Source organism: Leptidea sinapis, chromosome 35, assembly GCF_905404315.1.
Source record: "Leptidea sinapis chromosome 35, ilLepSina1.1, whole genome shotgun sequence".
NCBI classification, from domain to species: Eukaryota; Metazoa; Arthropoda; class Insecta; order Lepidoptera; family Pieridae; genus Leptidea; species Leptidea sinapis.
The window spans coordinates 6,640,203-6,657,366 of NC_066299.1; the positions used below are offsets into that span (position 1 = coordinate 6,640,203).

Consider the following 17,164-nt stretch of genomic DNA (forward strand, 5'->3'; position numbering starts at 1 on the left):
CTCTTGTTACAAGTGAAAATGAACCTAACGCGAGAAATTTTTGGTCAATGATTTATTATGACTTTGGTTGTGGGATTACTCATCAACAAAGCTATGATAGGCTGCAATTAGTATTTCTTAATGAAGCCCCATCTCGTGCCACAATTGTTACACTCGTTTACAATTGCTTTAACGAGTTTAAGCGTTGACGTAGCAATCTCAAAGATGATCCACGTGAGGGAAGTCTTTTAACAGCGACTACTCAAGATAACATCAGTGCCGTGCGATACATGATAGAGGAAGATAAGAGAGTGACCTATAAGTAGATACGGGCAAGCCTAGACATTGAAATGAAAGTATGAAAGCTGGATATATTGCTACGAACCCGAAACCAAAAGACAATCAGCTCAGTGGATATTTCCATTCTAGAATCGGCCAACTAAGGTAAAGAAAGGAAGAAGTCAAGGAAAAAAGTTGATTGCCTCATTCTTTGGTAGGAAAGATCATTTCGCGACAGTTGTGCTAGAAGATGGAAGGACAGTTACTGCAGACTGGTATGTCAATCGCTGTTTGCCTGTTGTCTTGGAAAAAATTTGACAGCAGCGCCCTCAAAGCAGGATCCTCCTTCACCACGACAATTATTCAGCGCACTCCGCAAAACGGACTGTTGACTATTTGAATATGACAGGTGTCGAGATAATGAGTCATCCGCCATACAGTCCTGACCTGGCACCCTGCAACTTTTGTTTATTCCCAAGAGATAAAGATAAAATTCGAGGTATTCGCTTTACGAGCCCTGAAGATGCGGTGAGAGCGTGCGAAAATGCCATAGAAGAGATCCCTAAGGAAGAATGGGCCCACTGCTTTTCTCAGTGGTTCCATCGAATGCGACGATGTGTAGAGAGCAACGGAGATTACTTCGAAAAACAATAAAAGTATTGGCAACTTTCTACATTAAGCCGTTTTTCATTTTCTTAACATTTTCAGTGTTACCTAGGTACCCATTACTTACAATACGATTTGGAATACAGCCACGCAAGAAAACAAATATGATCGAATCGCTTCAATAATTTACCAATTATAGGAAATTCATTCGTTATTTACTAATACCTCGACGAAGAAATGAAAAGCATAGACAAGTGGTCCGGAACACATATTTAAATTTTAAAAGGAATACAAAGAATAGAAAATGACGTGGAAAATAATTTACTGCTGGGTTATAATTGGATTTCTCACACTAAACCGAACTGAAGTAGATAAACTAAAGGTCTGTTACGATCTCTCGTACAAGATAAAACTAATGTACATAGCTTTCTGAAAATAATAACTGAATGTATCTGCATGCGTTCGTGTTTGAATAGAAATAAATGTGCACATTATTCTGAACGACCTAAAACCGAACCTGCACGTCTACGTATAAGTCAATCCAGTCAAAGTGCAGATAAATTGAAACAATAAAGATTGCAACTGGCACGAGACTGGCTTTGCAAATGAGATAATAGACTGGCCTTAAAGCTTGTAGGTAGATATTAGAATGCATATGGGTCGGGTCAGGAAGGATTTTAATATGTTGTATTTATCCGACAAACAAACCGTTTATTAATTCTCATAAACTTGCTATAACCTCGTTTCTACAATTGCTTATTTATTTACTATTTCCCTCTCCTCTAAAGGAAATACGTTTCCATCCGGCGGGGAAGGATGTTCATGTTTGCTATAATATCTGATATATATATATCACTTATATGATGGACTTCCTTTCCACAAGTTTCCTTCCTCACAATTTCAGTGCCAAAAACCTGAGTACTGAAATAATAATATTTTTGGGAAATAATAAATAACATATCGTTTTACGTTAAAGCATGTAACATTATGAATAAGGAATTAAATCATTTTCACCAGTGGGGCTCCTTTGCACAGCCGGCTAGATTATGGGTACCACAACAGCGCCTATTTCTGCTGTGAAGCAGTAATGCTTAAGCATTACTGTGTTTCAGTCTGAAGGGTGCCGTAACTAGTGAAATTTTTGGGCAAATGAGACTTAACATCTAATGTCTCAAGATGACGTGCGCAACGAGCGATTTTTTAAGAATCCTGAGCGGCACTGCATTGTAATGGGTAGGGCGTATCAATTATCATCACTTGTCTTACTCGTCTCTTCCCTTATTTTCATTTAAAAAATTGTTTTTATTACACACAATAAATATACACACAAATAACTAAAATGTTTTAACGTTTAACTTTTATTATTAATATTATATTACTTTTCTCAATGTAAATTATGTCTTTATTCTTTTATTTCATTTAAAAAGTTGTAACATTCCTCTCAACAGTTCATCGGTGCAATCATGTTTGTTAATTTAGTTTAAGAAGTTTAAGAAGGCTTAGTGTGGGGTCCATTGTAAACCTTTATTTAAATTTTATGATGATTTTTCTTTTGTAAATAAAGATTTTTTATATTTATTTTGCTTTGAATTCCAACTTAGTTTAGTTTTGAAGGAGGATGAGTACGGCCTAGACTGAATTACAAGTTTATGTTCCAATACTTCATCATATAGCAGCGTACCAAACGAAGGGAAGAACGATTGCACAAGTGCACTTCAATATAAGTTACCTGTAAACAAAATGATTGTCCAGGATGACTATGATGGGTATAATAGTCAAATACTAACATTAGACTAGACTGGACTTTAGCTTTAAAAATTATTGTTAAAGAAAATTATTGTATGATAATGGAAATATACCTATATTTGTCGCTCTTCCGATCTATTGTTCCTGTGATAATAGTGTGCCTTAGATAATATATACGTATAGATAGAGCCTCTTGCTTACTTATACAACCGTTAAAAACAGGCCAGTTTTATTACTTTAGTGTGCGTGACAAGCTACGTCTTACATTCGCGATTTGCATGAATCAAAATAGAGGTTTTAAAAATAGAGCGAAACTCTCTAAAAAAAAGATTCACTCGATTGTATAAAATGCGCAGTCATTGACAGATTGACAGATGACGGCTATAATCTTGTAAAAAAAAAGGAGATTAACTACGTTTTAAGCAACTATTCGCTTTCAAACACAGCCCGATTATACTTCGTGGTCAATCGCGATACTGTACTTACTACTATTTCTAACTAATGTCAAATGACGTACGTACGTATGTACTTTTCATACTAAATTGAATTTCAATTTTTACTTTGGCAGTCTTGCCTTTTATTATGTAGTATTTACATCCTCTTTGGTTTCCACAGCTGTCACAGCCTATCTAGACATATAAATAGTGTGCCTATGCAAAAATATGTTGTGCCACAGTATTAATATGCTTATCAGGATATTATCTTAACAAAATTATTAATCTCTGGTTGTTTTTTTGCCGTTCATCCGATGGCAATGAAACTTTGCCATCTTATTAATCGCAGTTATGAAAAGGCATAGCCAAAGTGAAATAAAAAAAATATTGAGATTTTAAGATAACATTGCACTTCAACTATTTCCGCTTTATAGTTTAGCTATTTTATTAAACCAAGAGGATATTTTTACATTATGTATTTTGATTAATAATGTCACAAATTAGAGGCACTATGAAAATCCCAAGATTTACCAGTGGGAGGCTCCTTTGCACAGGAAGCCAGCTAGATTATGGGTACCACAACGGTGCCTATTTCTGCCGTAAAGCAGTAATATGTAAACATTACTGTATTTTGGTATAAAGGGCGCCGTGCTAGTGAAATTACTGGGCAAATTAGACTTTACATCTTATGTATAGACTTTATATCTTATTAACCTAGGTCCTAAAGAATCATTAAGAGAAAAAATTTAAGGAAATAAACATTTTGACTGTTGATTTGATTTTGATAATGTTCTGTATGTTCATAAGCACATTGAGGAATTTTCTAGAAACTGTGTCATTCATAATGTTAACACGAGGAACAAACAAACTTGTAATGTTGGGTTGTTTGTTTTTGATGTATATGTTTCTACAATATGATCCCAGAAAATGTACAAAACAAATGTGTTACGAAATTTAAAATAATTGTTAAAAAACGTTTGTGTGGCGTGGCATAGGTAAGTATAGCATAAACGATTTTCTTAATGACACCACGGACTGGGAATAAAGTGAACACCCTCAGGCTCTTCAATTATAAAAATTTATTGTACGATATCACATTGTAATCCATATTTTTATATTTAAAAAAAAATCCCGCTGAGTTTCTTGCGCCCATTCTTCTCAGGTCTGAGGCAGTCTCTATTGAATGGGTGGTAGTTTTTGACGTTCAATAAGTGATTTTGAATCCCATTTTGAATAAAAATTTGAATTTGAATTATGTTTCAAGGTGACGATCGCAATCGAAGTACTGCTCAGAATTTTTGGGTTTTTCAAGAATCCTGAGTGGCACTGGATTGTAATGGGTAAAAGCGTATCAAATACCATCAGATGAACGTCCTGCTCGTCTTGTTCCTTATTTTCATTAAAATAAATCCACGATGAAGCGTGGCTGGGTTAAGCTAGCTTTTTGAAGAGTGTAATATGAATGAATGTTTATGTTCACTATGGGATGTTTATATATTCTGGGCAAAAATCCCTACCAAATAATTGTATTTTAAGTTATCGTCACCGCTCGTGATAATCGATTACAAATAAGCCATAAGTGAAAGAAATCACAAAAGCGCGGCAGGCATTTCAATTGTAAGTAATTTTAGATGTAAACAATTTGTTATTTTTTTAAGTGATTCATTTGAAATTAAAACTTATGAACGATGCGGAACTCGAACCCGCAACCTGTCGCGTTCCGTATGAGCGCTCTTCCACTGAGCCAACCGTTCGAGTAAGTATCGTTTACTAATCTTGTATGTCTTGTTGAACTCACTGGTTGTGGCTTCATCTACATCATCTACTTTACCTGCTTAACCCCAATATTTGCATATTAGGAAATTGACTTGAGATGTCGCTCCTTCAAGTCTAAACAATTTGTAATTTTTTTTAAATGTATGTATGTGTAGTATTTTTAGAGTAAGTTGTATCAATTACATAACAATATCTTTTATTAAATGAACATACATTTATAATCTAAATCTAGATTATTTAATGGAATAATCAAGCAAGGCCTTTCAATTTTTATTGACCAGAATGCTCTACAAATTAAGTATTGGTTTCGATGTTTGAGGGATGTACAGCGTAATTTAGTTTAAAATGAAAATATCAGGTAAAGTACCGACCTGATTTATTGAACCGTATTTATTTTAACTGAAGCACTACTTGAAAAACGATGAAGTGAGTTACAACATGGAAGGGGCAGATCATTTTGATGTTGGTTTGAAAATATCAAAATACTCTTAATTTGCGTTACTAATTTACTTGGCAATAATTAATTCGATGTGATACTTAGACAGGATTAATTAAGTGTTGTGAACGAATTACATGCCACGTGTGTATAAGCGAGTGCGCGTGCGTAGAAAAACATATAATATTAAAAATGAAAATTAGTGATGGCTAAACAATAGACATACATACCTGAGCCTCGGAGGTAGAGATGGTCTCTAGCAGGGGGCCCACGATAATCCTCTAGGAACTCCTGGTGCTAAGGTGTATGCAGGGGTGGGACAGACGCCTTAAAGTGACGTTTTCAGAAGACTGTAGTGCCATCTGTTAGTTGGCCCGAAAATGAAAGCTTTGTCAGCTGTCACTCGCTTTGAAACCTTTCAACTGTTGAGTGAAACTTGTCACTGCCCACTGGTCATAAAATGGCGGCTACTTCTAGCGTTTGCGCATGTATGTAGCTCTCGTGTTCCATTTTGCATATTTACACTACTAAATCTATCCTTTATGTTCTATGTTGTGACAAAATTAAATAACTAACTCTACGCGCAATTTCAACATGTTAAAAATTGCAATACCTACATTAAAAAATAGAGTTAGTTATTTAGTTGCGTCACAACATTAAATATAAATTTTATAAATTCGAGCTTATATATAGTTATTTTTGGGGTCAATCTCCAGATGGCGCTAGTTTTCAAATAGACAGCTCATAATGCACGCAATCTCTCCACGGAGAGAGCTTAAGAAAGTTAGCCCCCCAGATTATTATTATTATTATTTATTTATTTTTTATTACATCGTTAGTTCGCCATTTGTTCTTGATTGTTCTCTATAAACATTTGTTTTTTCTCGATTTTATTTTAAATTTGCAATTCATAAAAATTGGTTAGGTTAGGTAATGTTAGAACAGTTAAAACAACGCACGAGCCGAGCGTAGCGTGCCGCGGCATCGGCCGGCGAGTGCCAGAACCAAATAGTAGCCGTTTCCCCCCATTTTTAATTAATTGATTTTAAATAAACAACAAAAGAACAAACAATTATTTATAGCGAACAATTAAGAACAAACTACGAACTAACGATATGCGATATTGAAAATTCAAGAATAGAAAAAAATTTTTTTTAGGAGGGCTAAGTTTGTTGAGCCCGTAGAGAGGGCTCTCTTTTCCCTATAAATTATAATACTCTTTGGGTGTATGTTTGCTCTGCGTTTGGTGAATGAAGTGCGTTACACCGAGCACTTTGATGCGATGCGATTAGGCCGTTGACCACTGATGAATGAATATGCAAGCGAACTGTGCCGGTGCTCGGTTATTAACTGACGCTCAAGTCAATTGGCATTAGATTAGCCAATCAGATACAAATGCATCTGTTGTCTATAGGTATATCTCTATTAGTACAGGAAATATCTGCACTCTAGTTAGCCACAACAACTAAGAGAATAGACAATCAAGACGGCGCAATCACCGCGGTTCTCTAAAATTTTGCTTAACTTCATTACAAATTGGTAGGAAACTGTAAGAATACTCGTATTGCTATATCGAATCGCTTTCATATCAATCAAGCGTCCTTTGATTGGCAGCCAATGGAAGAGCCCTTTTAAATCGCATCCAATTAAATTCATTCGAAAAATTTTTGTTGCATAAAATGTGTGATGGACTGGTATATTTTGTTTCAGATTTATGGATAACTTGATAGTAAAATTAATTATTAGTGATTTCTTGGTGTCATTAAAAACAGCTCTCGTAATTTAAGAAGTATTCTGATAGAGAAGGAATTTGACTTGACAAATGAAGTCATAACGAAAATATTTGTTGTTACTTACTTTTGTTGTTTGAAATACAGGTTTCAACAACAGCATACCACAAAATAAATTAAATTGATTTGTTGTGAAATTCAAATGATTACAAATTCAGTGGGTGTTTTTTATTTATTTTTTTATTTATAATCTATTCAAATTTCCTCTAATCCATCCCGTCTGTTTCTTGATTTAATTTACTTGTTATAAAATTTATATTAATAAAAAATGAAGCCCATTATGTTTCTTGAAAGGAGTGAGGCGTCATACGGAGAACGAAATATATCCAAAAAATCTTTTAATCGCGGTTTGCCAAAGATGATTATGATGGTTTTATATAAAGACGCTAATGAATACCTCGTAATGCGCTATCCGCCAGCCCGACTGTTTCCTAAAATGCGTGAAAGAATCATTAAGTAATAACAATAATAATTAAATAAGAATAAAAAATATCAAATTTCAGTCTGCAGCCTATTCAAGCTACACAAAATGTTTAAGCCTCAGATTTCCTAATTTCGCAGAAGAGATATCTACAGCAATCTTTTTACAAGACAAGCAAGAATTTCACCTAATGGTTAGTGTTGCGACCTGCTCACTAAAATAGAGTGCCGCTTAAGTTTCCTGAAAAACTCAAAATTATGGACGGCACTGTAATCGCGCTCGTCACCTTGAAAAATAAGATGTTAAGCCCAGTAATTTCATCAGCCACGGCACCCTTCAAATCGATACACAATTAGTGCTTGCTTACGCAAACAAAAATATTGGTGCTTGATGGCTAAACGGCTTCACTTTGTGGGTGACACAATTATCCTGCATTCTATGCTTATAACATATTTATTTACAAGTATTTTATAGAGCGAACTTACGCCCGCACTGGTCAAAGGAAATATATATTAAAATTGTTAAGTATTATAAATAATTAAAACTTTTTAACTGTTTAATCTTCTTTTACAGACCTTACGATGTATAATATGCTTTTACAACATGATCCCAGAAAATGTACAAAGCAAATGTGTTACGAAATTCAAAAGAAAAGTTAAAACGTTTGGGTGGTATGGGTTATTATAACATAAATGATTTTCTTAATAATACCACAGACAGGGAATGGAGACAACAACTTCAGGCTATTTAATTATGAATATTGTCGCGTAGCAACGCTTCAACGTATATGACGAGAGTTGTCAAACGTCATATCGTGCAGCAACGTACATGACGAGAGTTGTCAAACTTCAACACATTGATAATTTCAACAGCTCCGTCAGAATACTCGTACCTTTAGCGTAAAAGGGTTTACTTTAGACGCTGTAGACCCAGGTTCGAAACACCTACCAGTGTATGTAATTTTTTGGGTTTTGTAAAGTTAATGGAAATTTCTATTAAGTTCAGGATCAAATCGAACAGAAAAAAAGGGATGAAAAATGTGTAAGCACGATAAAAATAGTTAAAAGAATTTTCTAGTACAATTTTAATTTAAAGGTGGAGTGGGAGAATCATTTTGAAAATAGAACAGATCCGGGGGTATATAAGCCGCACTAAGCGTGGCCTACGGCAGTTCTAGTTCTGACTCGAAAGTGTAAGGAAGAAGAAGAAGAAAAGAAGAAGTAGTGAAAAGTGGAAGTGTTCCAAGAAGGAGAAGAGACTAAGTGTTCGGTGCGGTGTGACGCGTTGAAGGTACCGCTGCCCATAAGAGGAACAGCGGCAGACCGGCGAAGTGCAAGTTCAGTCCCAAGTGAACGCAAATAAAGACTCGTTCCTATAAGCGTAGTATTATTTACAATCCCTGACCCACTCTCGTGCCAATATTTTATGAACGAATATTACATTGTAATCCATATTTTAAAAAACAAGCCCGCTGAGTTTCTTGCGCCCGTTCTTCTTAAGTGTAAGGCACACTATTTCGAATGGGTGGTAGTTTTTTTCGTATTTTTGACATTCAATAAGTACCTATTTTGAATAAAAAATATTTAAATTTGAGTTTGAATATCTTGCCACAAATTAGGCACCACCTGTACTGTGGTTTCAAAATAATGAAATATTAAATAGCACATACATAATATTCATATCTATGACACGGAAAAAACACACATACATATACATCATACGAATGTTTGCACCTACCTGGATTCGATGATCTAAGTGTCTCAGTTTCACTAACCATGACTGGAATAAACGAATCGTCAAAAAAATTATATTACAACATTAAAATATTCCCGCTGTGTAATAAAATAAAAAGTTGTACAGATGTACTTTCATGCTTCATTAAAATTTTATAGAAGTGTTAAAAAGTTTCGTTTTTCAGATTTCATAAATGGGCCTTTTCATTTATTCGAGCTAACGAATTAAGCTTAATTACGTTGGTGTTATACTTGCTGTCATATTTTTATAACAGATCATGAAATACATAATTATATTTAATACTAGCTGACCCGACAGACGTTCTTCTGTACATAATTAATAAAATACTGTTTTTTATGAATTTAATAATTTAAGATTTATCAATCTACATACAGTTGATTGTCAAAATATGTCAAATATTATGGTTAGGTTCAGAAATTTTATTTGTGACAAAACTAATAATTTATCATAACATAAAAATAATCTGATAGAAAGTTAGCAACTGTAGTTAATCTCTCAACTATAGTGAGCTAAAATTAAGTTCAAGTTTATTTTTTACCTCCTGAGAAACTTAGAAAAATATAAAATTCTAATTAGTTATTCATTTGAAACTATTCTCATCATCATCAGGGGGCATCAAAGGAAAAACAAAACTATTGATTTATTTTATCCCGAGCATTTTCATATTTATTCAACTCCTAACCTTCTCTGGATTTCCACAAATAATGGCAGACCAAAATTAGCCAAATTTGTCCAGCCGTTCTCTAGTTTTAGCGAGACTAACGAACAGCAATTCATTTTCATATATATAGATTTGCATTGATTTCGGTTTCTACAAGCTATGTGATCCAAATTTATAAACAGATTAGAGTACTTTTTTTTAATTTAAATAAATTGTAGTACCGCTACGGGCTAAAACATAAATTTTAAAATGGATTAGATTTCTTAAGATATGTAGATATTTATTCATCAAAAGAGGATTTTAAAACCACTTATTGTTGTTATTGTAGAAATTTAAGATCGTTTACACGTCTAGATAAACTGTGAAAACGTCTACAAAATTTGAGATTAGGAGTTAACCTCTATCTTAAACAAACTCACTAACAAAAAGTAACATGTAAATCGCGAGTGTAATACGTAGCTTGTCGCGCACACTAAAGGAATAAAGCTGGCCTGTTTTCATCGGCTATCTAGCAGTAAGTGGCTCTGTCTGAACGTATAAATTATCTTAATTATCGTTATTGATTATAAATATTGAAATCTACAAACCAACCTATTAGAAAAGATACGGCTCAGGAAACTTATGGGGCCACTTATACTTATAAATCTAACCATATGGTTAGATTTATATATAGTCGCTCTATTCCTTAAGTGTTTCATCATTAAGAAAGTCATTTATGTTAAAGTAGCCTTTACCACAATTTTTTTTATAAATAATTCTTCTGAATTTCACAACATAATATATGTTTTGTGCATTTTTTATAGTATTATATACTTAAAAGTGATATATGAATAGATATTGTCATTGTTCCTATAACAGGCATAAAAGGCATTTATTTTCTCAAAATTGATTCATTTAGAATTTATTTTGATGTCATTTCTAATAACTACTAGATACTACTACCGCTTCGGAAACAAATGCTCTCTGAAGAGAAGAAGCGGCGCAAGAAACTCTCCCAGCATTCTTTTTTTGCGCTCTTTTCAATCAAAATATACAATATTGTACAGTCATTTCTATCGCTATAAAATAATCACAATCTAGTCCCAGGCTGTCCTATCATTTAGATATTTAGCAGTGGAATAAAAGGATTTACGACAGAGTAATTTTTTTTATAAAACATTTAAATTTATTTATAGATAATGCCTGAACAGAGGCTGGGACTTTATTATAGAAGTGTATACATTTACCCTTAAAGCTATTATGTATCTTATGAAGCCTGTTAGAATTAGTTACAAGCAATCCCTTATTTCTAGTGTTATAATAATGAAAATCACTATTAAAAGCAAAAAGGTGACGATTTTTTTAACGTTATAAAAATATATAAGCATCTTGCTACCACTATTTAAACTCGCAAATATTTGTTTTTTATTACACATCTATAATATAAGTACATTCATAACACTAGTTAGCACGCACAATGAGACTTGTCATCACGTCAGCAGTATGTCATTTATTGCATTATTTTCTGCATGATGTGAACCCCACTTCATAAATAACACCAAAATAATTGTATTTATATGTATCTACTTAAAATATATATATTAAATATCAATCTTTTATTATTAAATGATCGATTCTTGTATATATAATATATAATAATAATATGTAACTTGGAAATTGATGTAGCGATTAAAATAAAACTACTTTCATTATTAACGCGGATTATTTGGAGCGAAATACTGATCTTATCAAGAAAACGCATTTTTTTTAATTTCACGCTCGTCTTTACAAGTTATATCATATCTTGTGTTGATATTACTCTCTTTGATATACGTAAAATAAATTAATTTCTCGTAGAATTGCCAAATAAATTTTGTATAAGAGTACCACTAAGATTTCTCGTGACAGGCATCGTCATGCTTGCTTAAATACCACTGCTTGTGGCGGCGACGTTGGGCGGGTCGTTCCTTTCTCTAAAATATGGTCGAGGGAGGCGATGGCTGGTCCATGCGTCATGCTCGTGAACGGGTGCTACTCGTGGTGGCTGGATGATCTAGTTACCGGGAGGTCTGCTTGATGTGTTTTTTATTATTATTATTTCCTTTAAAGTTAAAATTATTATATATTTTATTTTATGAAATGTTCACATAACGCCTCTATTTATTTACGGTATGTGTGGATTGATGCATCTACTATACTGAATAACCCTTGTGTATATAAGTATTAATTTACATTTTTTGACTTACGTGTAAGCCCTTCAGTTTTTGACGTCTGAGTGTTTTTGTTGCGTCACTTTGCATATGTTGTAATTGAAATAATTTGTAAAACAATTAAATTGTACATCTTGACTTAAAAGAGTGGCAATGAGTTTCTTGCTACTTCTTCTCATTAGCTCAACCTTTTACTTAGTAGCGGTAAATTCAATAAGAAACATTATCTTTTTTGACATTCATAAGTGTCATTTCCGTGACCTACGTGAAAAAAGTGTTTTTGAATTTGAAAATTTGAATTCCACGTACCAATTCCCAAGTCCTACGGTTATTTATAATTTTACATTCTTATAGCGTAGCTGATATTGACATATTTGCTGATTCCTTCGCCTATTCCGCAAGACCATTTCCACCAACATTGGTAATCTTTAATAATGTTAAAATTGGAATATTAATGTTACTGTTAATATATAGCAACCTAATCATTTATTAATTTAAAAAAAAACAGTTTAATTCTTAACTTATTCTATATAATACCTAAAATTAATTAATTCTGTGCATGCTTATTTGTAAGTAATCACAACATTTAGTTCCTAGTTTTTAGTTCTACTTTTTATATTTGTGTGTATTATTGTAAGTGATTGTAAATAAACCTAATAAATAAATAATTAAAGCTTACATTCTTAAATAGTAAACCTGATTAAGGTACGTAGTGCTGAGTAAAGTAAGAGGTTATCAAATATTATTACAAATTGAATGCGGGACTGAAGTTCATTTCTAACGAATGACGTTCCCACGTCTTGTGATATCAAATTTATAGCCCAGAGAACTATAAATGAAACGTACCAATAGAACATTACGAAGAGGAGGTGTTGAACTTTACGAGCTATCGCCGCTGAACGACATCTTAAAACTGTAAAAGTCATTTATTTCACTTATTAAATAGTTCATTGGAAAATATATTTGAAGAATCTTAGAATAAAACATCCTATTATTTAACTCGGAACTTCAATATGTCTTGAAATCTTCGACGGCGCAACCTGAGAGTTGAACAAGACATAATATACAAGATTTATCAACGATAATGCAATCACAGCGATTCGATTCTCTTTATCGCCCCACTCCATTTTAATATCGCAAATTATTGTACAATGCATTGGCGCCAAAATAAGAAAACACAATACAGATTCCAAATTCAAATGTAATATTATGTTTGTTTTTAATTGTAACTGTATTTATGACCAGACTAAGTATAATGTCCGCGTATATTTGTGAACCGTATGTTAATTAAATCCTGGTTTATCCCTAAATTATTGTGGTATTACAGTGGTATAATTAGTTTCACGTTGTCTCGTCGGCTTACTGAGAAATATTACAACTACGTGAATATCGTCGTAGCAGTCCAGTGGTTTGTTATTCCTTCTTCATCTCCAGTATTTTTTTTAAATGAACTGAATCGTCAATATTCTGTTCAATTTAAGATATGTAGATATTTATTCATCAAAAGAGGATTTTAAAAACACTTATTGTTGTTGTTGTAGAAATTTAAGATCGTTTACACGTCTAGATAAACTGTGTAAAACGTCTACAAAAATTGAGATTAAGAGTTAACCTCTATCTTAAACAAACATTGTGTTAGTGACACAAAGTAACATGTAAATCGCGAGTGTAATACGTAGCTTGTCGCGCACACTAAAGTAATAAAGCTGGCCTGTTTTCATCGGCTATCTAGCAACAAGTGGCTCTGTCTGAACGTATAAATTATCTTAATTATCGTTATTGATTATAAAGATTGAAATCTACAAACCAACCCATTAGAAAAGATACGGCTCAGGAAACTCATGGGGCCATTTATACTTATAAATCTAACCATATAGTCGCTCTATTCCTTAAGTGTTTCATCATTAAGAAAGTCATTTATGTTAAAGTAGCCTTTACCACAATTTTTTTTATAAATAATTCTTCTGAATTTCACAACATAATATATGTTTTGTGCATTTTTTATAGTATTATATACTTAAAAGTGATATATGAATAGATATTGTCATTGTTCCTATAACAGGCATAAAAGGCATTTATTTTCTCAAAATTGATTCATTTAGAATTCATTTTGATGTCATTTCTAATAACTACTAGATACTACTACCACTTCGGAAACAAATGCTCTCTGAAGAGAAGAAGCGGCGCAAGAAACTCTCCCAGCATTCTTTTTTTGCGCTCTTTTCAATCAAAATATACAATATTGTACAGTCATTTCTATCGCTATAAAATAATCACAATCTAGTCCCAGGCTGTCCGATCATTTAGATATTTAGCAGTGGAGTAAAAGGATTTACGACAGAGCCATTTTTTTTATAAAACATTTAAATTTATTTATAGATAATGCCTGAACAGAGGCTGGGACTTTATTATAGAAGTGTATACATTTACCCTTAAAGCTATTATGTATCTTATGAAGCCTATTAGAATTAGTTACAAGCAATACCTTATTTCTAGTGTTATAATAATGAAAATCACTATTAAGAGCAAAAAGGTGACGATTTTTTTTAACGTTATAAAAATATATAAGCATCTTGCTACCACTATTTAAACTAGCAAATATTTGTTTTTTATTACACTTCTATAATATAAGTACATTCATAACACATAATATATCGTTTTTCCATTGGGTGATTACAATAACTTTGATGAATAGTTAGCACAAACAATGAGACTTGTCATCACGTCAGCAGTATGTCATTTATTGCATTATTTTCTGCATGATGTGAACCCCACTTCATAAATAACACTCAAATAATTGTATGTATATGTATCTACTTAAAATATATCTATTAAGTATCAATCTTTTATTATTAAATGATCGATTCTTGTATATATAATATATAATAATAATATGTAACTTAGAAATGGATGTAGCGATTAAAATAAAACTACTTTCATTATTAACGCGGATAATTTGTAGCGAAATACTGATCTTATCAAGAAAACGCATTTTTTTTTATTTCACGCTCGTCTTTACAAGTTATATCATATCTTGTGTTGATATTACTCTCTTTGATATACGTAAAATAAATTAATTTCTCGTAGAATTGCCATCTCGTGACAGGCATCGTCATGCTTGCTTAAATACCACTGCTTGTGGCGGCGACGTGGGGCGGGTCGTTCCTTTCTCTAAAATATGGTCGAGGGAGGCGATGGCTGGTCCATGCGTCATGCTCGTGAACGGGTGCTACTCGTGGTGGGTGGATGATCTAGTTACCGGGAGGTCTGCTTGATGTGTTTTTTATTATTATTATTTCCTTTAAAGTTAAAATTATTATATATTTTATTTTATGAAATGCTCACATAACGCCTCTATTTATTTACGGTATGTGTGGATTGATGCGTATTAATTTAGATTTTTTGACTTACGTGTAAGCCCTTCAGTTTTTGACGTCTGAGTGTTTTTGTTGCGTCACTTTGCATATGTTGTTATTGAAATAATTTGTAAAACAATTAAATTGTACATCTTGACTTAAAAGAGTGGCAATGAGTTTCTTGCTACTTCTTCTCATTAGCTCAACCTTTTACGAAGTAGCGGTAAATTCAATAAGAAACATTATCTTTTTTGACATTCATAAGTGTCATTTCCGTGACCTACATGAAAAAAGTGTTTTTGAATTTGAAAATTTGAATTCCACGTACCAATTCCCAAGTCCTACGGTTATTTATAATTTTACATTCTTATAGCGTAGCTGATATTGACATATTTGCTGATTCCTTCGCCTATTCCGCAAGACCATTTCCACCAACATTGGTAATCTTTAATAATGTTAAAATTTGAATATTAATGTTACTGTTAATATATAGCAACCTAATCATTTATTAATTTAAAAAAAAACAGTTAATTCTTAACTTATTCTATATAATACCTAAGATTAATTAATTCTGTGCAAGCTTATTTGTAAGTAATCACAACATTTAGTTCCTAGTTTTCAGTTCTACTTTTTATATTTGTGTGTATTATTGTAAGTGATTGTAAATAAACCTAATAAATAAATAATTAAAGCTTACATTCTTAAATAGTAAACCTGATTAAAGTACGTAGTGCTGAGTAAAGTAAGAAGTTATTAAATATTATTACAAATTGAATGCGGGACTGAAGTTCATTTCTAACGAATGACGTTCCCACGTCTTGTGATATCAAATTTATAGCCCAGAGAACTATAAATGAAACGTACCAATAGAACATTACGAAGAGGTGTTGAACTTTACGAGCTATCGCCGCTGAACGACATCTTAAAACTGTAAAAGTCATTTATTTCACTTATTAAATAGTTCATTGGAAAATATATTTGAAGAATCTTAGAATAAAACATCCTATTATTTAACTCGGAACTTCAATATGTCTTGAAATCTTCGACGGCGCAACCTGAGAGTTGAACAAGACATAATATACAAGATTTATCAACGATAATGCAATCACAGCGATTCGATTCTCTTTATCGCCCCACTCCATTTTAATATCGCAAATTATTGTACAATGCATTGGCGCCAAAATAAGAAAACACAATACAGATTCCAAATTCAAATGTAATATTATGTTTGTTTTTAATTGTAACTGTATTTATGACCAGACTAAGTATAATGTCCGCGTATATTTGTGAACCGTATGTTAATTAAATCCTGGTTTATCCCTAAATTATTGTGGTATTACAGTGGTATAATTAGTTTCACGTTGTCTCGTCGGCTTACTGAGAAATATTACAACTACGTGAATATCGTCGTAGCAGTCCAGTGGTTTGTTATTCCTTCTTCGTCTCCAGTATATTGCCAAAATATTATAAAATAAAAATAAGATTTATCTGCAGCCATATGAATACGATTTTCGTGCTACAGAAGAGTGCTCTATTAACGCGATTTCTAATCTATACTAATATTATAAGGCTGCAGTGTTTGTTTGTTTGTTTGAACGCGCTAATCTCTGGTATTACTGGTCCGATTTGAATGATTCTTTCAGTGTTGGGTAGTCCATTTATCGAGGAGGGCTACAGGCTATGTTTTTTTTTTCAAAATTAGGGATCCGTAATAAAATTGATATTTTGTAACACAA

At 32.7% G+C, this 17,164-nt stretch overlaps 1 protein-coding gene across 3 annotated transcripts in view; it reads left to right on the forward strand.

Moving 5' to 3' along the window:
* The first annotated feature begins 2,734 nt into the window (after positions 1 to 2,734).
* LOC126975257 (cuticle protein 16.5-like) overlaps positions 2,735 to 17,164 on the forward strand; it is a 351,637-nt gene continuing 337,207 nt past the window's right edge. For all 3 annotated transcript variants that reach the window (XM_050823063.1, XM_050823062.1, XM_050823061.1), the window contains exon 1: positions 2,735 to 2,747. The gene's annotated coding sequence lies outside the window, so the exon portion shown is untranslated. The remainder of the gene's footprint in view (positions 2,748 to 17,164) is intronic.